This window comes from Phoca vitulina, unplaced genomic scaffold, assembly GCF_004348235.1.
Source record: "Phoca vitulina isolate PV1807 unplaced genomic scaffold, GSC_HSeal_1.0 scaffold3, whole genome shotgun sequence".
Lineage (NCBI taxonomy): Eukaryota > Metazoa > Chordata > Mammalia > Carnivora > Phocidae > Phoca > Phoca vitulina.
This window is the reverse complement of record NW_022589706.1, coordinates 1,617,025-1,640,248: the sequence shown is the minus strand read 5'-3', so window position 1 is coordinate 1,640,248 and position 23,224 is coordinate 1,617,025. Positions and strand designations below refer to the sequence as shown.

The 23,224-nt window shown below is 44.5% G+C and overlaps 1 protein-coding gene across 3 annotated transcripts in view; it reads right to left on the bottom strand.

Moving 5' to 3' along the window:
• The window catches only part of STX18 (syntaxin 18), a 116,764-nt gene that overhangs the window by 45,874 nt on the left and 47,666 nt on the right, over positions 1-23,224 (bottom strand). The window lies entirely within an intron of this gene.

Sequence of the window (23,224 nt, the reverse complement as noted above, 5' to 3'; positions counted from 1 at the left end):
GTTACTAAGAAAATCATAAGGAAGAGAAAATCCATTTATAGGACTGTACTGCATTTATCAAAATAAAATCCACATATAAGTGGGCCCACACAATCCAAACCCATGTTGTTCAGGGATCATCTGTCATCACTAACTTGTTGGTTAACTTCCCCAAAGTCACCCACATTCCTGGGCCTTGGTCTCTCATTGACAGTTCCCTCTTCCTATAAGAGTTGTGATATGATCCAAGATGTTAGGAAGGGATGATCTCTAAGGAACTTCAAGATTAAATGAGATAATGCATGTCTAGTAACTATCCGCATGTGCTCAATAAAGGCCAATTCCTTTCCTTATGTGTCTTATATCTAAAATTTTATAGACAAATACTCCTTTTTCCGAGTGTCCTGGGGATGGATGCTAAGGCTGGAGAAATCAAGTTTATAGAAAGGGCTCCACAGAGCAGCAGAGTTAAAAGCTTCAGGGGCAACGTTGGATCCCACCCAACACAGCAAACCTCCATCTTCCCGATGGCCTACTTCCCCAGATGAACAAAAATGACACAAAGGTACAAAGGACTCTATTTGTGATGGCTGGTATCTAGTATAATAAAATCCTACCCTAAAGCACCTGCCATGTGTCAGCATGTGGAGCTAGGGATTAAAAAATAAGTAAAATAAAAAGAGGTAGGAAGAAACCTACAACCATGGTTGACAAAGACAAAAGTGTTTCCAGAAGGAAAGAATGATTAACTAAGCTGGTGGCCTGCTCTGTCCTTTGACCACTGCTCACACTAGCTTCCTCCTAATGCCCTTTGTACTTATTCCAAACATACGTAACACCAGCCTTGAAGGGTCCGATGAACTTTCATCTTTTCCATGAAAGTTTTTCTGTCAAGGCCAACTCAGGCTAATTTTCGCTTTGCTCTCAACTTAAAAGCACTTCTGCATACCACCCACGTGGCACGAAGTTACACATGGCCCCGTCCTCTGGCTTCTCCATCAGTGGGATTATGAACCATGTAAGCAGGGCCTGGGCTGCTTCCCCGCAGTTCTAAGCACAACACGGAGCACAGAGGGTAGTCACTGAGTATCTGTGGAACGAGTATATGTCTAAATACAAAGATAGTATTTATCACAACGGAAACATTCAGCGTTTGGCTGCAGATAGGTCAATAGGGGTTCAGTTAAATTTCCCACAAAGTCAAGATAAATAATAAATATGGTTCAGAAAAGTACCTTCAGGCATTTGAAGAGCAGGACTCAAACTAAAAATGAAGAACGGCCATAACATTCACTTATTTACCAGGTAACAAACAAGGGTTGAGAGTCTGCCTGACACCCCTGGCCCTGTGAGGTACGTTCACTAGCACGACCTCGTTCTCTCCCCCACAGCCCTGTTGTGGGCACAGACAAAAGTGCTCTCTAATATTAACCAGTCTGGGAAAGTGAGCCTCACAGAAGCTAAGTGATTCATCCAAGGTGACACATGTACCGCGTGGCAGAGCTTAAAGGTAATCTCAGGACGGTCTGAGTTCAAGTTCAGCATGTTTTCCTGTACAACATAGCTGCCTTCCTTATACCCTTATTCCTATTTTCTACTTAAATGCATTATAAAATTTGACTTTTAAGACTGTGGGGAGAACATTTAAGAGAAGTACAAACAAGGTGTTTACCGCACCACATATACAATTTGATCGTTACTCTTCTGTTTTAAACTTTCAATGGTTTCTATCCCCTTCCCCAACCCCTACCTACAAGGGGCCAGGTAAACAGCACACACGAGTAAAGCAAGGGAAGTGGATGGCTGTAGTACATTTGGCAGTGGTGAACTCTGGATTTAAAATATGCTGCAGCCAAAGGAAGCAGCTCTGCGGCTGATTTGCCAAAGGGCAGCCAACCATAACCTCTGGGCCTAAACAATGGGGTCAAGTCCAGACTCCCATAAAGCACTCAAGGCCCTTCACAGTCCAGCTCCAAGAGTCCCGTGTGGCCTCAGTCCCTTCCACACTCCCCACCAGGTTCCAGGCTCCAAGTCCCAGGGCTTCCCAACACGCACATCCAGATGGTTCTCCCTTTTCCTGGAATACCCTACCAACCTCCCTCCTTCGCAAACTTCTCCTCCTCTCATTTCTTCCCTACTCTGCGTTCCCAGGCACAGCCAGACCCCACTCGCCCACAGAATGTGGCATATATACGCATTTCAGCACCCTTCCCTCAAGAGGGCCACAATGACTTGTTTTAGACTGACTTCCCTTCACCAGATGGCCAGCTCCTAGAAGGCGAAGGGTCGTTTCTCTTTCCTGTTCTTGGAGAAAAGCAGAGCCTCACAAACTTTCACTACATGTTGAATAAACAGTGGGTATTGAATAATCCCCAAAGGATTATATGGACTGTTGTAGGCAGAGTAATGCCACCCTCGCAACGTATAATCCCTGGGACCTGTGACTATATTACGTGACAGGGCAAAGGAGAATTAACGTAGCAGATGGAATTAAGGTTGCTCATCAGTCCACCTTAAAATAGGGAGATTATCTAGGTAGGTAGGCCCTGCATAATCACAAGGGCCCTTAAATGTGGAAGAGGGAGGCAGAAGACAGAGGCAGCGTGATGCCATGGGAGAAGGACTCAATCCAACGCTGCCTGCTTTGAAGATGGAGGGGAGGAGCCAAGGAACGGGGTCCGCCTCTACAAGTTGGGAAAGGCAGGGAAATGGATTCTCCCCTACCGTCTCCCCAGAAAAGAACACAGCCCTGCCAACGCTTTGATTTCAGCCTAGGAAGTCCCATTTTGGACTTCTGCCTACAAGACCATAAGATAATAAATTTTGTTGTTTTAAGCCACTGGATTTATGGTCACTTGTTACAGCAGCAAGAAGAAACTAATACACCTTGTCTTAGTGTAAGCTGCTGTGACACAATCCCACAGGCTGGGTGGCTTACAGGACAACACAGTCTCACAGTTCTGGAGGCTGGGAAGTCCCAGATCAAGGTGCCAGGAGATCGGGGGTGTGGCGAGAACCCTTTTCCCAGTCTGCATAGAGCTGCCTTCTTGCTGCACCCCCACGTGGTGGAGAGGTGTCACCTCTCCTGTGTCTCTTCTTATAAGGTCATTAATCTCATTCATGACCTGATCACCTCCCACCAGCCCCACCTCATCCCACTATCACACTGGGAATTAGGGCTTCAACATATGCATGGGGGGGGGGGGGGAGGTGCAGCACACAAACATTCAAAGTAGGTTAACAGGGTTTTTTTTGTAGGAGTCATAAAGTTTTCCGTAAAAAGTTTTAACAAGTCCAAAGGAATCTAGCACATAGGCTAGATCCACCGCCCACCCCCCACTGCCCCCCACCCGCACCTCTAGCTGGCTGTAGTCTACCAGCATACAATGGTGCAATGGGGTGAGTGTCAGCGGCAAGAAGACCCCACAGGCATCTCAAAAAACATAATTAGAAGAGGTTTCACTTCAAGTATAACCAATGCGATCCCAATTTCTCATGTTCTGTAATGGCAAACTTCTATAAAATAAATTTATTAAAACAAACTGAAGCTTGTTCAGTATTAAATGGAATTCTTGGTAAATTAAGAGGTATTAATTACTGACTTAACAATATCAGTATAACTCAATACTTAACGTGAGGATAATGAACAAAATAATATTTCAAATGTATAAATGAGCAGTAAGATTTCTGTAGGTATTTGACAGCCCTGAAATTCTATTAGATTCCTAAAATAAATACACACATACAAAAATCACAACAAATCAATAAGAAAAAAAATTTCAATAGGTCTTTGATTTATCTAAATAGACACCCTTAAGTCCCAAATAGCATTATATGACAGGGCTATCTTCATCATGAACGATTTGACAGTTTAATCACACGACCACCACCATCTTTGTAAAGATTCTTGGCCAAGCTCTGATCTGTTCACTGTTGTGCTTAGTCCTATTTTTGAGAATAAACTGCCAAAGATAGTGTATTTCATATGATTCTGATACGGCCCTTATGTTTTCAAAATTTTAGAGGTTGAGTACTTGCATGCTTTCCATTTTGAATGCTTGTACACACAGTGCTCGTTTTAAAAGAACCACTCGTGTGTGTGTATCCAAAGAGAATGCCTCCTACTTGTAAAAGGAGAAAGGACATTCCAGTGTCAAGTCTGACATGGAAATCAGAGCAAAATGAAAGTCTTATTGCCCCATAAAGATCTGAAACTAGGGTCGATTTCTTAGTCTTGGTATCACTGAATGACATGGGCAGGAGGGCAGGGAGAGGGTCCTGGGAGGAAACAAGAGGTCACTGGAAAAGTCTGTGGGACCGGTGGGTGACAAAATGCAGGGGCTAAAACCAGGGAGTGTTCTGGGGGCTGAGCCATGCTGTGGGGCGCATCACAGCCTCGGGCAGATGAGGGACACACCATCTTCATAGCTCTGTGCCTCTGTGACTGCTCTTCTTCTGCCTGCTTTCTTTATTCCAACTCCATGCCACCAGAAGAATCCCTGTTCATCCTTCCAGGTTCCACCTAAATGTCACCTCCTCCATGAAGCCTTCCCTAACACCTTCCTTAGTATTTTACTAAGCACTTTCCATAGAACATTAGAAGTATTTACCTGTGACCCCCCACTAGACTTCAGCTGAGTTCCTTGAGGTCAGGATCTATGCCCTATTCATCTCCAGTAGTGAATAAATGTTGGATGAAGAAAGGAGGGGGAAAAAAAGAATCTGTGGGGGTTGAAAATCCAACAGAAAGGGCTTCAAGATCTGATAACTCCTGACGTACGAGCTGGATCGAAAAGGTATCAGAGGTATCACAAGATTGCACCGAAACAACTGTGAACAAACAAAGGAAGATGAACACGCTGGCTAACTGTGCAAATAATTCCCCTAGAAAGTCAGTGGGGTGTGTTTTCAGAAGGTGACATCTACTGAAGACGTGCAACCTAACACACTTCACAAGAGATGATCTGCTCTCAAAAGGCTGATCATCTTCCATCTGACTGACGGTCGGCCCACCATGGGAGAGTTTTTATGGCCATGAGCCGTGGACTCATTACACTGCCATATTATGTGAGAAGTGTCCTTCATTTCTAACATTATCTAACAGTAACATTTCTGTACTTTAAAATAAGAATTGAACTGTAGCTAAAAGAGAAAAGGAAGAAAGGAATGCACGATGTATTTACTATCTGCACTGTACCAGTCACTTGAAGCAGGTTATTTTGTTTAACTCTGACATCAACCCTGTTGAAATAGGTTATTTTTCTTGGTGGAGAGAAACCAAAGCCCAGAGAGGTGGTATTACTGGCAGAGCTGGTAACCCCTAAATATGCTGAGCCGGCACGGGCTCCCTCAAAACCATTGAATTAATGGACATGCTGGTATTTTCTAGTTTCACTCAAGTTACTTTAATGTCTGCTGTGTACGGTTATTTCACCAGTTAAAGAAAAACTCCCACTTAATACTGATATTAAGAAATTATAATGATTTTTTGCTTAGGTATGATAACAGCAAGCATTAGGATTACTTTTACTTTTTTGTTTTTAAAATTCTTATCTTTTAGAGATGTATACTGAAAAATTTACAAGTCAAATATGATACCTTGGATTTGCTTCAAAACAATATGGGGGAGAGGGAGTATCAGATGAAGCAGGATGGGTCATGAGTTGGTACATGTTGAAGATGGAGCACATGTGTAGATGGGGGTTCCTTATGCCATTCTGTCTACTTCAGTATATATTTGAAATCTCTCTTAATAAAAACATTATTTTTAAAAAATCTCCCATTTAACATTTGCTTCCCCCCTAACACTTTTAGTCATTTGAAGTACAGATTTTCTGCTGCCAAACTAGTAATAATCCATACTTGAACCAAAAACTAAATTCCATGCAAAATCTCCTACTTTGTTTCTCAGTACTTGCAATCTTTGCTTAAAGTTCCATTTACCAGGTTCAATGCCCTTTCAAAAAAGCAAAAAACAACAAAACCTTCACTGCGCGGAGACCGTGAGCCAGGCGATACTCCCGGAGCTGTGTGTGCACTCACTCACCTGAATCTCCCAGGCGCTATCACAGGTAACACCATCACGCCTATTCTACAGGTGAGAAAACGGAGTCAGAGACAGGATCAATAATGTGCTTAGGGACACACGGAGTGAAGTCTGGGTGGAGCCCAGGCATTCTACGTATCAGGCTTGAGTTCCTAACCTCCAAACTGAAGCACAGATGGCGGGCAGGTCACGACTGTAGTCCAGTACGACATCCACAGAGGGGACGACGGAGAAAGGTATCTGAGTGAGCAACGTCAAGCTGCTCCTGTCTTCCTCTCTCCTATTCAGCAATGCACTACACACTTGCTTACACCAAACAGTGACTGCCTCTGCTGAGCACCCGCCATGGGTGTGTCAGGCCGTGCGGAAGCTGCTCGGTCAACATGTGCCGTCATTTATCCTCCCAGAACAACTGGATGAATCAGACATGACCTCATTCCCATTTAAGAAACGTGGAAACTGAGGCCCACGCAAGGTTACAAGGCTAGCAAGAGGCAGAACTGGGATTGATCACAGGTCTGTGTGACTAAAGGGGGAAGTTACTCATCCTGTATTATACTGTCAAAGACTAGTCGGACTACTAATATTTAGCTTACCGAAGTTTGAGGTTTTTCTTCACAGTAACATAAGCTGGGTTTCGTGTGAGAGTGTGTGTGTATGATGTTGAATTTAAAAGTGTTTTTAACCACAGTGGATACAGAAAGATCTGCACGAAAGGCTTCCACACACAGTGCTCATTTTAAGTCACCTATATGCTAAAGCAGGAATATTCATGTATCTAAAGGGAATGTTTCCACTGGCTCACATCCTCTCCTCCCAGGTCAGCTGCCGTGCCTTGGGTTTTGCAACATGGCAGGCTGGGCGTTGGCAAAGCTACCCAGGTGTGGAGCGGAAGGCCCACAAACATGAGCGATGAAACAGGACGGTCAGGAAGACCAGCAGTACAATGCTGACCAGTTCGTTCTGAGTATCAATCATCAAACTACCACAAAACATGGCTTAAAGGAACAATGAAGACAACTTCCCAGACTGCTTTTCTTCCCCATGTTTGAGTGCCCCTACAGCCTCCTACAGGTTGGGCAGGGTACGGGCAGAGGAGCTGACTCAGGGCAAAAGGCTGCGCGGATCTGGGCAGAGCAGGGTGGGCAAGAGAGAGATGGGTAAGAAATCCAGGGAGGGCAGAGATTCTTGGGTTCTGACCTCGGCTTCACCACCCACTGCTGAGGGAGACCCTGATCCCCACTCCTTAGGCTTTACATGCAGGGGCTTCAGCGGGACCAATATTCCTGGCCTCAGAGGGGGGAGGAGCAACTTAACTAACTGGTTTATGATTTGGACAAAGGAATGAGCATGCTCAGCTCCGTCTCACCCTCCCCTCTGTTCACATCAGCCAGCCAGCAGAGAGGGTATATTCTGACCCAAGCTCCCCCCGTATTTGGCTACAAATCTAAAGCCAGGTTCCCCATGTGGCTTTTTCATGTTCTGACTCCTGTATTTCTCTTTCAGATGGTTCCAAAATTGGGCTGAGAAGAAAGGGGTGCTTTTACAAGCTCCCCTAAACTCTTAACCTTTGCCAACTGAAATTTTGAGCAAGTTGCTTAATCTCCCTGGGCTTCACTACAAAGAGAGGGAGGTAAACACTATTTTGAAATCCAATAGTAGCAGGAGCTAACTGCCAGCTTTTATTGAGTGCATACTATATGGCCGGCACCAGTGTGAATGCTCTGCACCCATTACCTCATTTACTCCTCACGACCCTGTGGGGTAGGTTCCATTACGATCCCAGTCCACAGATGAGAAGACACGTAGGTATACATTCCGCGTAAATGGTTCCAAAGAAATGGGAGATTGTGACTCCCAAACCAAGAGCCTGTGTGCTTCTAGTCTCCGCAAGTCCACCCACAAAGATGGCCCTGCTGTCCCAGCTGAGCACAGCACGTCTGTGAGACTTGCTTTTACCGTGAGTGTAGATGGAATGTTTTGAGATCAAAAATACCCAATGCTGAGCAGAGTTGTTCTAGTTAAAGGCACGGGCTACAGCTATGGGACAGTAAAAGCTAAGAGCCACACTCCAGGATCAGCCAGGATCTGGCTTCGTCAGGAAGTTGACACTTCACCCAACAAGTGATTCGAACTGCATTCTAAAACTACAGGTATTCATCTGACTCCTTCATTCCTTTCTTTCTCTGAACATAAATTGAGTTCACTGTTAAGTAGCTATATTTAAATAAGACTCATTCCCCAAATCAAGACACTGAAATTCTCCACAATCCATCTATCATAAAAGCAGTGTGGTTTCTAAATCAGATGCATTTGACAGGGGGGAAAGAAAAAAGATTCTCACATCACCTGTCCTTACACATAAAGGTTTTACTAGGAGGGAGCAAACAAAACCAAAAACATCCCAGCCTGTGCACCCGTGAGATCGTGCAAGGTACCCTGGGTGAATCTGAGCTGCTAACATGGCGGGTTTGGCCACAAGCGTATTATTGGGGGGATGGAGGTGGGAACCAAGCTTGCCCAAAACACACACTGCGTGACCCATTTACAGAAAAGACGGGAAATGGCACCTAAAGTTGTACACACACAGACAGGAACCTAAAAGATTGCCTATCCAAATATTGATGGTTGTCTGCCTGGTGAGATTTGGAGATTTTGCTTTCTTCTTAATACATTTTTGTACTTTTTTCCCTACAATTAGTATGTATAGTCTTTGTAATCAGACAAAAAGTGAAAAAAGGCAAATCTTCCCACATACTTCCTGACTAAAAGTATGCACTGACTCACCATTACCGACAAATCAGACCCAATTTAAGCCTGGGGCCTGGGGGTCCCTCTCCCTGTGCACAACTCCGGAGTCGAAGCCACCCCCCCAGCCCCCCGCCCAACCTCCAACCAATCCCAGTCTTCTGCCTCAACTCCTCTGCTCAAGGGAGACACCTCCTAAAAGTCTTCTCTGCCACTTCTAGGCCAGGTTGAGGCCCCCTCCTTCAGGAAGATCTCTTTCAGAGACGTTAGCATCTTGTTGTAAAACATTTTCGTGTCTATCTGACGTAAGCTGCTCAGGCATACGCCTGGTCCAAAGCCTTTCCTCAATAATGATTCAGTGTTACGAACCAGATTGATTCTCTACCCCTTTCAAAAACGAAGAGTGGGGTAAAACTGCACAGCCCGGCGGCTCATACTTCACGTTATCCACTAGATGGCAACACGAGGACTGCAGCTGCAGTAATAACAGGAACTCTAAAACACATCACCCTTTCTTCCCAAGGGCTTTTAAGATTTCCCTGGTTCTTTGTTTTTTGATCTAGAATCAAAGGATTATTAAAGGTTAATTATTCTGCGCCGGCCGAAGCTGGAACGACATTGTTTGAAAATACACACGTGCACTTGGAGGAGTCCAAGACGACTTGAAAACCCTGCACTCGAGGCAGGGCAGACACAAAGGGAGCTCCAGGCGCATGGCTGCCATCTGCCATCCCAGGCGGCAGGCCCAGCTCTGTTTACGTGTGTCCCCCACAGACCAGCCCGGCGCGCTGCTCCTTCCCGGGTGCTTTGTAAATTACCCAAAGCAAGATAAACTGTAAAACAAAAACCCCGGTACAAAACGGTGGGATTCTTCTCAAAGGATGACTGCCTTTTAACTGTGGGGCGAGTTCAAAGCGGTCACAAGTGTCCTTTGCTGGTCACAGCAGTGGTTTGACTTGCAAGCCCCCCCCCCCCACAGCCCCCCCTCCCATGCTAGGAATTCTGTTCTGCTGGCACTCACAACACTTCCAACAAAGACCTGATTGATTATGAAACACTAAGTACCGATTTGCATAATTTGCCTCTGCAAGAAACAACCATTGTTCAAGATTAAAGAGACTCCAGTAGGTCCCTCTGGCATATTGTAAAAAGTTCCCTGTAACACAAAATCATTATTTTTTTCATTCAATCAGTGGACACAGCTTGCTGTTCGGTTTAGCATGCAGCCAAAGGCGCAGCCAGAGCCACCACTGCTGCGTAAATGTTTGCCAACGACTGATAAGCTAAAATGATTTTTCACAAGGATTGTGTTCCCGAGTTCCATTTGGAGGCCCACTAACTAAATCCTGAATCCACTCCCTTCGGTCATGATTGAAAATACATCAATACCAATTACAGCTGAAAGTTCAGAACCAAGGCGCCTCTGGAGCAGGGCGACCCTGCAGTCCTCACAGCGGGGGCCGTCTGCGCCGGGTCCCCGAGCAAGAGAAGCTCCCCACCGACTAGTCACCCACAAAAGAGCCTGGCAAGGCCACAGACATTCCACTGGCGCTCTGGGCCACAGCCGCCGGTCTGCTAAGGGACCGCCTACGTGAACCCATTCCTTTCCTGCTTCCTTTCTTTCAGCAACTGTTTAGGAAGCGAGCGTCGGGGGGCTGAGCCCCTCCCAGCACTCCCCCTCCTCTGCCGCCACCGTTCAATGACCACGGGGCACTGGAGGGGTGACAGTCGTGGCGGGAGCTCTGGCCACCCCCTGCCTGTAATCACAAACTCCTGATGCTCTCTCCCTCCCTCTCCCCCTCCTGAAGCTCCATCCTCTCTCTGCTTCCTGGACCCCACTCTCGCCAGGTTCTCCTCTTAAACCTCTGGCAAACTTTCTTTACCTTCATTCACCGCCTCCTCTGCCCTTGCTAACCCGTGAAACATACTAGGTTCAGCATGCACACGCTCCCATCCGCAGCTTCATTCACCCTCTACAGAACCCATCCACCCAGCCTCTGCCCCGCTCCTGTGTTCCAGGTGAGCGCATCCAACCTCCACTGTGAGTCCCGCTGGTGCCTCCAGAGCAACGCGGCCCCCAGTGCCAATGATCCAACCACTGACACTCAACCCTCCCAGCTTACTTAGTGCTTCCTGTTCCTGTTCCCCCAAAGAGAAAGAGCTTCTCTCTCTCCAGTCCTCCAGTTAGAAAGTCTCAGGTCATTTCAGACTCTTCCCTCTTTTCTACCCCACAAATTAAACTGGACAGCCAGGCCTGTCCATTCAGCTTGTTCAACATCTGCCAAAGGAACCGAAACACCGTCCACCCTCCGGCCCTTCCCGCACCCACCCCACATTCTAGACCCACAGAGCCTTTCCCTCATGCGGCCTCCTCTTCGCTGCCTCTGCACGTTGGCACCTACTGTGCTCTCTGCCTGCAGCGTCTTCTTTCTCAGCGGCCAGGCTTCTATTCACGTGCTGGGCCCAAAAGGGTATTAACACACGGCACTGTGGGTTCGCTCCCCCTTTCTCTGCGTGAAGCCTTCCTTGAGGCACGCTGCGTCTGTTAGTTGAATGTTATAAATCTTATTTGGATATATATGTGTATACATGTATACATATATATGTGCATACATATGTATATGCATATGTACATATGTAAATATAAACATATATGTAAACATATGTTATCATTAGTTCAATATATAAAGTGCTCTATTCATCAGTTTGGAAACCTCATTAGAAAGAAGACACAGGTGACCATAACCTACAGAAAACTGTAATCAGTACCTAAATAACCTGTTCTGGATTTTTGTTGAGAACCAATACCAAACTTACTGGACTGCAGTTTTCAGAATTCAGACTGTGTTGAGAAAGAAAGACAGACAGACACATGGAGAGAGGGAGAATGAGAACTGTATGCACAAAAAAGGAGAGAGATTGATGTTTCTATTTCCACCCTTCTACTGTGGCTTCAGTCTTGAGTAGCAAACAGTTGGGATGGTTAAACTAGGAGACAAGGATGACTAACATTTGTTGGGATGAATTTGGTGGCCTACTGGCTCATATTAGCAACCTGAAAAAGTATTTCTTCTAATATTAAGCGTCTATCCCTTTTAGAAATTTAGAAATTAAAAAAATAAAATCTTAGATTCTTCGTGTTAATGAGATAATCAAAGAGCTCAGGATGTAATCTCAAAACCTGAAAGAGCACTAGACAGCACTTTGTGACGCAGGGAGCTCAGCGCCGCTTTCATTTTAAAACAGGTCTAGGGGGGCGCCTGGGTGGCTCAGTTGGTTAAGCGACTGCCTTCAGCTCAGGTCATGATCCTGGAGTCCTGGGATCGAGTCCCACATCGGGCTCCCTGCTTAGCAGGGAGTCTGCTTCTTCCTCTGACCCTTCCCCCTCTTGTGCTCTCTCTCTCTCAAATAAATAAATAAAATCTTTTAAATAAATAAATAAATAAATAAATAAATAAAACAGGTCTAGGTTCCTTCAACTTCAAGAAACAGCAGAAGCCTATCACCTTCCCAGCCTTTTCCTCCTCATTCTTCTGACCTCAACTTTTCTCTCTATATCTCCTTGTCTTCGTGATCACACTAATTAAACATTTTAATGCCTGTTCTTTAGCTCCTCAAACTGCATTCATTTATTTGGCATTGCTAGCACGTTCCCATTTCCAAACTCTGTCCATTCCTGGTCTCTCTGGCCTTTCTCCGTGCCTTGCACATGCTACGTGATACATAGGGAATAAAGCAAATAAATCTCTCCCTTGCTGGATTCTCAAAGACCAGAAAGGGCCTAGATGACGCTTACCTGCTTTGTCTGATGGTGGGGAGTCCACTGTCTGGACACTGTCTCTTCTGGGTCACCCACCCCACTTGGAACCATGCAAAGTTCTTTTCCATTCTGCATTGGGTTCAGCTATTGTGTCCCCCACCCCAACCCCTCTGTGAGTCTTCTCTCTTCTCTAAACTAAACATTCTCAATCCCCTCAAGCCTTCTTTAATCTCCTCTGAACGTTGCAATTTAGGGGCCTCAAAAATCAAATGTGGTTCCCAGAACGGACTCAATATTCTGTGTGTCAGCAGGAAATGCAGAGAAAAGCAGAAACATCACCCTCTTGTTCTAGCTTCTGGGCTTCTATTAATGCTACCCAAGAGCATGCTCACTTTCATGTCACCGAGTGAGACTTACTTCTTATCAACTATAATTATTTCTTCCATGACTGCTGCTGATAATCTATGCCTTCACTATATTCCTATTTTCCCCCACTTCCTGTTATTTGCGACTCTGATCATCTGCCATCAAAGACATCTATAACTAAAAATAATCAATTAAAAAAATGGGGTAAAAATGGGGCTGAAAGAGAAGCAAGGAGTTCTAGTCCCCTCCCTGTGGACAAGCAGCTCAACCAGCCACACATGCCCCAATAGTCCAAATCTTCAGTCCATTTAAAACAATGTTTCGTCCACAAAAATATCGTGGAGACTTTGCTAACTGCCTTCTGAAAGGAGAGCTTCCCCGCACCTATCTGCCTAGCAACCCGACACAAATGAGGCTGGGGGGTGGGCATGGCCCCTGCTTCGTGAGCCCAGGCTGCTTAATCATCACTACTTTCTTTTGTGTGCCTGGAAACCTTTCTTTTATTTGTTTCCTTGACAAATATGTCAGACTCAGAGCGGGCCAGGCACAGTAAGATGGGAGGTAATAAAGAAGGAGAGAGGGACGGAGGAGGGCGAGGAGAACAGGAAGTTCCAACCCAAGGGTCTTACATGGCTTCACACCGCTTTTCAGATCCCATCCAAAACCCGTCTGGGCCGGAGACTGTGCGGAGAGCGTGTGCAGAGACTGAGTGTGCAGACTGCGTGCAGTGTGTGCAGAGAGACTGCGGGTGTAGAGTGTGTGCAGAGACTGCGTGTGCAGACTGCGTGCAGTGTGTGCAGAGAGACTGCGGGTGTAGAGTGTGTGCAGAGACTGAGTGTGCAGACTGCGTGCAGTGTGTGCAGAGAGACTGCGGGTGTAGAGCGTGTGCAGAGACTGAGTGTGCAGACTGCGTGCAGTGTGTGCAGAGAGACTGCAGGTGTAGAGTGTGTGCAGAGACTGCGTGTGCAGACTGCGTGCAGTGTGTGCAGAGAGACTGCGGGTGTAGAGCGTGTGCAGAGACTGCGTGTGCAGACTGCGTGCAGTGTGTGCAGAGAGACTGCAGGTGTAGAGTGTGTGCAGAGACTGCGTGTGCAGACTGCGTGCAGTGTGTGCAGAGAGACTGCAGGTGTAGAGCGTGTGCAGAGACTGAGTGTGCAGACTGCGTGCAGTGTATGCAGAGAGACTGCGGGTGTAGAGCGTGTGCAGAGACTGAGTGTGCAGACTGCGTGCAGTGTGTGCAGAGAGACTGCGGGTGTAGAGCGTGTGCAGAGACTGCGTGTGCAGACTGCGTGCAGTGTGTGCAGAGAGACTGCGGGTGTAGAGTGTGTGCAGAGACTGCGTGTGCAGACTGCGTGCAGTGTGTGCAGAGAGACTGCAGGTGTAGAGCGTGTGCAGAGACTGAGTGTGCACAGTGCGTGCAGTGTGTGCAGAGAGACTGCGGGTGGAGAGCGTGTGCATGGTGTGTGCAGAGGCCTGTGTAAGACCGTGTGCAGCGACCGTGCGTGTGGAGTGTGTGCGCAGAGTGTGCACAGAGGCTGCACTCCTCCCAGTCTGGTCGGCCGGGCGGATGTGAGTCCAGAGGGGAATCCAGACCCCAGCTCTGCCACAGCTCGGCCACTGACCCGTGACGCGGTCTTGCGCCAGTTACTGAACCTCTTCGAGCCGTAACCTCTGAGCGTACGAGTGAGACAATGACCCTGAAGACGACCACAAGCCACCGACGCGAGGAGCGTCTGTACAGGGCTGCGCCGTGTCCGGCCCGTGGTCCCTGCGGCGAGGGGCAGGGCTGCTGGAGCGATCTGCGCCGCATCCGGGTCTGCTGCTTTCCACACTCGCCGCCGCAGCTCTGCGAGAGGCCCCAGCCCGTGGTCGCCTGACCACCGCCACAGCACACCGCACCTGACGTCAGGCTTGACTTCCGTGCAGAAGGTGAAAAGCACACACCATCCACACGACAGAGAGACCACACTGGGCTCCAGCACACATTTTCGAAATCCGTTCAAAACAGCTCGTTTCCCCGCCAGAGTTGGAATCGATGGCTGTTTCTTCAGCTGCGCATCAGAGGAAGCGGCTGGCTTGAGTTTAGAGGCCACGAAGAGCACGCAAATGCTCCTTCTTAGATGCTAGACTCCCAGGCAGTGAGCAAGGTACTCTTATAGAAGAGGCCCTAGGGAAACAAACCAGCGTAGGGGCCGGCGAGTCCCAAGCCCCAGCCCACCCTCAGCCCCCAGCACCCACATGGGGAGCAGACAGTGCACACTGCTGACATCAGCATTTCCTTTCTGCCGGGCACACAGTTCACCTCCTGCCAGTCCCGTCTGTGTGGGATGCACCTCCAGTGCCCAGCTTGCCCCTCCCCTGCACCCCAACACTCTCCTCCACATCTTCTCTCCCTTCCCCCCCGCAGGTACTCTCCTCCAAGAGCCGTTTCTGGGACCCCCGTGCACACCTGCACTCCACAGGCAGCCCCATATCTGTTCTGCTCCTTTGGAAAACCCAGTGTGCTCGTGAGCAGGTGTGCTGGACTCCTTTTAGGCTCTCCCAGGTTCTCAGCACAAGTCTAAGGATTTACGTCCTTGGGATCCTCGTGTATTCAGGTTTTCTGACTCAGGGCAATTCAGTTATAGACAGAACCTTGGAGAGTCTGGTCATAAGAAATTAGAAATATTTATAATTGTTCAATAAGGTGTAGGTAAAATAGAGAACAGAAAAGGCAACTAATGTGTATATATTTTAAATGTTGTTGGGTAAATGTTCAACAAAATGGTAACAGCAAATATGCAGTACTTACTATGATGCCAAAAAGAGCTACAAGGGCTTTGTCCAGATGACCCCACTTAATCCTCACTAGAACCCTCTGAGGTGGGGACCATTATTATTTCCTCTTTCTAGATGGGAGAGGTTAAATAATGGGCTCAAAGAGCTGTACTCCTAATTTCTGGCTCTTCCTGTTCTCCTCAGAACTTTGACAAGAGGGCTAAGAGGAAAGCACGCTCCATTCATATTTGAGTTCCTCAAATTAAAACCTTAACTCTATCTTTAAAATTATTTATGTATGTTACAAAACAAATAGTGTAAAATTCAAATTTGTGTTTCATTGGAGGGGGGGGAAGGTTATATTCTTAACTTCTTGAGTTGCCCTTCCAGGAAGAATCATGAATATTTACAGTTCTTTACCTTTTTACAGAACACAGATGCCTGTGAGCCTCTGACAAAAGCTATGTATCTGATCTCTTCCCTACAGAAAATAAATATTCCCACAGATACAAACAGATTTTCTGCTTACCATTTTGAGCTTCAGAGGCTCTTGGCTCACAGGAACTCAGGTTAAGAGCCTCTGATGGGGGCGCCTGGGTGGCTCAGTTGGTTAAGCGACTGCCTTCGGCTCAGGTCATGATCCTGGAGTCCCGGGATCGAGTCCCGCATCGGGCTCCCTGCTCGGCAGGGAGTCTGCTTCTCCCTCTGACCCTCCTCCCTCTCATGCTCTCTGTCTCTCATTCTCTCTCTCTCAAATAAATAAATAAAATCTTTAAAAAAAAAAAAAAAAAAAAAAGAGCCTCTGATGATAAAACATGGTACAACAGGCTCAAACACAGGAGGGTACAAACTTCCCGCAGACGCCATGCGCGTAAGGAGCCGCTCAGCACCAGGAGACGGGGGCTGGCCATCCGTCTGCAGAGTCTGTCAGGACGGTTAACACTGACCAGTCACACCACGGGACGGGTGGAGGCGGCACGGGCCCTGGGGCCTGCAGGTGGGGGACGGGGAACCGAGCGCAGGACAGCCCCCCACACGTCTGCCTTACAACATGCAGAAAAGGGGCGACGGAACTGATCGTTGTCACCAGCATCATAAACATTTAGCGTCTACTACGTGTCAGGCGCTGTGTTAAGCCCTTGCATTTAACAGATGAAAAACAGCTGAGGAAACTGAGGCACAGAGCCGTGAAGAAACCTGCCCCAGGCCATACTTCTAGCAAGTTGAAAAGCCAAGGTCCATACTCCAAAAGTCACTCCAAAGCCTATGCTCTTAAATTCGGCAGTCTGCACCTCCAAACTTGGGCTCTTGGACGTTAAGACTCGAGCTGAAAAACCGCTCAGACCACAGAGCGGCCAGGCAGCCCTCTACCACCGGCCGCAGGCCAAACTCGCTGCAACCAAGCTGCCAATTGGTCAGTTTTGTTTATCAGCTCCTCCAAAGGCCTGTGCTAAATGTCTTCTAAATCCTTCCAGTCCCTGGCAGAAAATACTAAGCACATAAAACACATTTATACTCCGCGGCAGTGCATTCCACATCCCAAGAATATGGTCACTCCTTTTTGTGGTGAAAATTACAAGACTTTTAAAAAGTGTGTGTCCAGAAAGAACTGTGTCCTGTTCATGTTGGATTCCCAAAGTCTGGCAAGGTTCCTAGCTCCACAAATGTCTGCTGAATGGGTGATACATTTTATCAAGGATGTGCCATTCTCAAATAAACATTAAAGAACAGCTACACCTAAAACTAGTCGTTATGATATATTAGAAGTTTTTTTTTTTCTTTTAAATACAGAATTTTTGGGCGCCTGGGTGGCTCAGTCATTAAGCGTCTGCCTTCGGCTCAGGTCATGATCCCAGGGTGCTGGGATCGAGCCCCACATCAGGCTCCCTGCTCGGCGGGAAGCCTGCTTCTCCCTGTCCCACTCCCCCTGCTTGTGTTCCCTCTCTCGCTGTGTCTCTGTCAAAAAATAAAATCTTTAAAAAAAATTTTAAAAAAATACAGAATTTTGTCAAAGTTTTTGCAAACGCTTTAGTATACACCAAAGGCACAGCCCCTGTGTAACAAGCACCCAACAACGGCACACTGTTGGAAACCAGAAGCAGCCCTCCCCACAAAAGGTGAACATAAAGGTTGTGGCCACAAACAGGTTCTACCCAAAGGCAGATTTTTATTACTCAGGTTAAACTTATGCACTCAAAAACATGAAATGCTGCCCTATTGACATTTTAAAAAACGATCTTTTTATTTGAATTATAGTATCAACTACAAGGAAAAAATATTTGTGAAGATGACAAGGACCAGCACGTACACCTACAGAAGTGGGAAAACCACAAATAAAACTGACATATCACAGCCTGCTCCCAATCTCATTCTTCTGGAATCCTAGCCCTGGGTAGAAATTATGAGCTGGGAACAACATGAAACCCCTTATTTGCAAGCCCAGGGCAAGAGTTAGATCAACACAGTCTAGTTCTCCAAATCTTCCACCCATCGCGGCAAGTACCGTTCCGGTCCACCAGATGGTGCCCTGCACCACACTGTTCCTCCCCAAACAGTACAGTACCTCAAAATGACAACAGCCTGGTTTTAAGATGATTTGTCTCTTGAGGATATACATTTGGTTTAAGTTTCCACTGCAAAGTTAAAGTTCTTAAGATAGGTCATGCAGATCAATTGCTCCTGTAATCTGAAACTCAAAAGAGCAAGTAATATCTAAACAAGGGGAAGGGGTGGCCCTGAGCTTATAAGGTTCTCTAAAAGCCAGGAGACAGTCAGCCTGGCTACCTCTAATCTCATCATCAAAACTGTTACCTTGTCCAGTTTCTGCTTCACATCAGCAAAGAGAAGAGTGAAATCAACGACAGGCAGTACAAAGGGAGAACATACACTCAACTTCCATACCACTTGATAGATGCCAATAATTTACATTCAACAGAAAACACTGTTTGATAATACTCAAACCCCACAAGTATAAGTGCTTTGCTTTAATATTTTTTTTTCTCTCTTGGTAAAAACAAAAGCAAAGGACATAATGTGCATTTTATCATGAAGCTCTGAGAAAGGGTTTGGTAACAAGATACCCAGCCTTTCCTCCAAAGTCATCTTTCAACTGAGTGAATGGGAATAAAATGCAGAGCGAGCCGGCCTCAACCAGGAATACAAACGTTCAAATTCCATGCAAAACCCAGGGCCTGCTTCATCATTCCCTGTCTTCCAAAAAATATAGATTCCTTTCCTTCATTATGGTCTTCTTTGGAGTAAATAAGGCACGAAACTTAAAGCACTTCTGTACACGTGCAAAGAAAAACAACAACAAAAAAAGGGCAGAAAATATTATTTCAAGTAATAAGTTACAAAACATTCCAACATCCTCTACTTGAAAAAAATGAAAATAAGATTGACTGGTTTCTGGGATTTAGAAAAAAACTAGCAAATTGCTAACTGCTAAGTTTTATAAAATGGGGACTAGCCTGATAAAATTCATTAAGTGTTCAAAATAGCATAAAATAATTTAGTTTCTAAGAAATCATTTGCTAGAGAAAAATCTGTGTATAAAAATACCTAGAAAAGTAATGGTTAGATCCTGAGGTATATATTACAGACTTCGATTTTGAGAATCACATTGTATCTCTTCATCCTACTTTTAAGATTTATTGTTTTACTTGGACACAAAAATGTTTACATCTTATATTTGAAAGTTCTATTCAGAACTCAGTTTGAAAGCTTTAAAAGTAAAACCAGTATACACAATTTAAATCCCTTTTAACAGTTTTTGAGATCATTAGGTAAAGCATCTGAAACACCACATATATAAAAATTTCCTTTCTTATCACAGACACAAATTTCAGTTAAAATCACATAATCAATTTGTAAGCAATAAAATTGTCATCAAAATGTAACACTAACTGTCCCCCCAAATACATACATACGCACTCGCAAGGGACACATGTAGCATCCTACTGAAGAAAGGACAAACTACAATGTTCAAATCCTTCAAAAACTCTATACTACGTATTGGTATCTGATGACTATTTCAAAAGTGCCAAACCTAATGACTGGTAAAGTGTTCTCTTTCTCCATGTAGTCTCATTACAGTAAAAAAAATGGACAAATTTCCCTGAGAATTGGAGAATAAACAACTAAAAATAAAACGCCAATTTGCAGTTGTGAGGTCAATGTCCTAATGGTGAGATTTAAAACAAATTTTAGATTAAGGTTTCTAAATTTTATTTTTATTTATACTCTTGATTGTGGTCTATTTCAAAATTAAACCAACTAAAAAATTTTTCCTCCTTGCAAAATTAAGAATCTCCATATATGCTAAAATTTAATGCTTATTTTGTAAAAAAACAAAAAACAAACACACAAAAAAACTGTTTAAATTTTCCTGGCAACTAAGTATGTATTTTTTTAGTTGGAGTCTATAAATACATATGTAATTTCTGTGCCCATCGTTGAAAAGGGGCACTTTGGGGATTCCTAGAACAATCACTAAGGCTCTTAAAAACAATGCAAAACTTCATCCATATTGAAGAATTCCTATTTAACCCTTATTTCAGTGACAGCCAAAGTGTGTGTTTCAGAGTCACAGAAACTGACATCCCTCTCTAGGCAACTGCCTCTGGGGAGAAAACATTATTAAATGTAACATCTGACTGTCACAGTTTCCCCAATTCACTTCCTGTGTGTTTATTATCAGACTCTAATCGTGACTTTCGCAAACTTTATACTTTCACACAAACTTCCAAAGTTTTCCCAACTTAAATAAAAACCCACAAAAACTGTGGGAAATGTTTCGCTTGAAAGATAAAAGTAGGGGCGCCTGGGTGGCTCAGTCGTTAAGCGTCTGCCTTCGGCTCCAGTCATGATCCCAGGGTGCTGGGATCGAGCCCCGCATCGGGCTCCCTGCTCGGCGGGAAGCCTGCTTCTCCCTCTCCCACTCCCCCTGGTTGTGTTCCCTCTCTCACTGTGTCTCTCTCTGTCAAATAAATAAATAAAATCTTTAAAAAAAAAAAAAAGAAAGAAAGATAAAAGTAAACTGGTCCAAATGTACATGTGCAATAATCAGTGTTTACTTTTGTTGCTCACTCAGCTTACAGCACTTTCAATATCTGCACTCAACTTAATTTTCTCGTCGCTTAAAAAAAAAAAAAAGGAGGGAACGTTTTCTTTCTCTCCCGTTTTGCTCTCAAAATATAAACTCATTTAATGCAAAGCATTCCTGAATCAGGCATGTTTTAAACTACAGGCATATCTAGTCTCAACAGCATTCGTATTACATACGAAATGCCATTTCTTTCAAAACTTCAGTGAATATTTTGTAAATCTAATTTTACTTTTCCTAATAAACAGAAGACGTTTTACTACGCAAGACCCAATTACAATTTTAGTAAATGAAAATAGCAAAAAATCTGATATTACAATACTAAAGGAGGAAAGAGGATAAGTATTGATTCATTTACTTACAAAGCTGGGGTTTTCTCCCTGGAGGCACTTCTAGTACAGACTTTACACTACATTTGTTAAAATATGACAGACCTTTAGCCTGGGAACAATGTATCAGTTAACAGTATCTACTGAGAGAGGACATATACTTCAGGTAAGTAAAACACTAGAAACTATTTATGCTGCCCTTGTTCAAAGCTGCTTAGAAAACTGGGCTATGTGCTTTTTAAATAATCATTAAAAACGGTCTAAAAGCTAACTGTGATATAGTTAATCCACAAGCCAAGTGATGCCATTTAATCCCAGAGACAGAAATTTGTCTCTCAAAGGGGATCTAAGACATCCATATATGTAATACAGTAATACACGTTAAAGGTAATAAAACTATAAAGAAATATTTCCTAATAGAATGAGCACATTTTAAAGTTTGTATGACTGGCAACAGAAAAGACTTTTTTTTACTATTAAAAAAAAAAAAGTCTCCTGACAAGAGATTCTGGGTTTGAAGTAAGTCACACCCCAGCTCCCCAGCCCACGAATCCCAGTTCATTTTTTAAAATGAGGTCTATTTCCTGTAATTTTAGATATTTTAGAGTACAATTATTTTACATTTTTATGATGCCTTTGGGGTATCATTACAAATATTTTTATGTGTTTAAACTTAGAAAAGTAAAATTAAGTAATAGCTTCTCTTAAAGGGAGCTGTCAACTCTCTCCTGAACAAAAATCTTTGTTTTAAAGCAATCTAGAGATTTATATCCCTAGTAACCATAGAAATTAATCTTAAGCTTTAGAAAAAAATTGCATAAAATGCTCCTTATTTAATTAAAATCAGAGCTCAGCTCTTTAGAAATAAGGACCCTCTTTTGAACAGAAAGAACTCTCTCCACAGAGTAGAATTGTTTTAACTCAAGGTAGCATTCTTTGTGATAAATTAATCAAAGACATGTTTAATTGGCTCTTGAATTTGTGTGCATACAAAGCTAAATACTTTGTTGGAAAGGATTTGCTCAGGGAATACATCCACTGAAAACGTCTGGTAAGAAAAGAAAGTGAAACACAGGATCCAAACGCTGTTTGTAGATTATCTAAGTGTGGGTATAAAAAGAGCAAGCAAAGAATTTAACAGTAACAATCAGGATTACCACGCCCAGCAGAACTCACTTTGTTTTCATCAGGAAACTAGAAATACTATTCACTGTGTCTTAATATGAAGACTGATCAACACCTCATAACTCAAACTTCACCCCATGATGACTCTCACTCTCTAGTTCACACGCACTGAGGCAGAGACAGGTTCTGAATTCTTTCACCATCTGACTACGAAGTTTAGCTCGGATTTAGAAGCCAGCCGGGGACGTCTGGGGAGGCAGCCGAGTCTCCCGGCAGACCGCTGTCTTCCCCCGCAGCCTGAGAGAATGTGTGCCCTTGAGGGACGGTCAAGACAAGCTCCTCAAACCTTGGTCAAATGTCAAAGCTTTCAAGGCTTATGCAACGCAGGTTTTGAAGAAATCTGGTGAACTTTCACGAGATTTAAATTTTATAGCTTTCGGTTTTTTGCTGCATAATGAGTATTTTTAAAAGTTAAGCCACATTCTGTTTCCACTATATTTTCTAAAACCCCCTCATTTGGACTTTTCATTTTGGAAAAGTGAGATAAATACAAAAAAGGTTAAGAGCTTAGTGTAGAATCAGGAAACAAAGATATCGATGATCATGTCAAAAAACAAATATTAAATATTCATAAAGTGTTTCATACAGTATATTGTAAACACCAAGTAAAGTGCAAATTATAAATGTTTCTGCTTTCAGACAATGAGTCTGAAGAGATCTGGAATAGGTGTCTCTCCCCTTGAGTTTCGGCACTGCTAAGAACATGAAACATCTATCATTTTCTCTAAGCAACCCAACTTTTTGGAAAAGACCACTGGCATTTTCTCCCCATGCCGTCCATAGCTAATTTCACAGTTCTTCAAAGGAAAAACTCCCCAAGCATTTAAGAGAATCAAGATGTCTTGTATAGGTAATAAGTTGCAAAATGGGATAGAAAATGATGAGGAATTATAAATGATACGAATAGGTAGTTCCCACTGCATTGGACACCAGAGTGTGATTACCTTGGT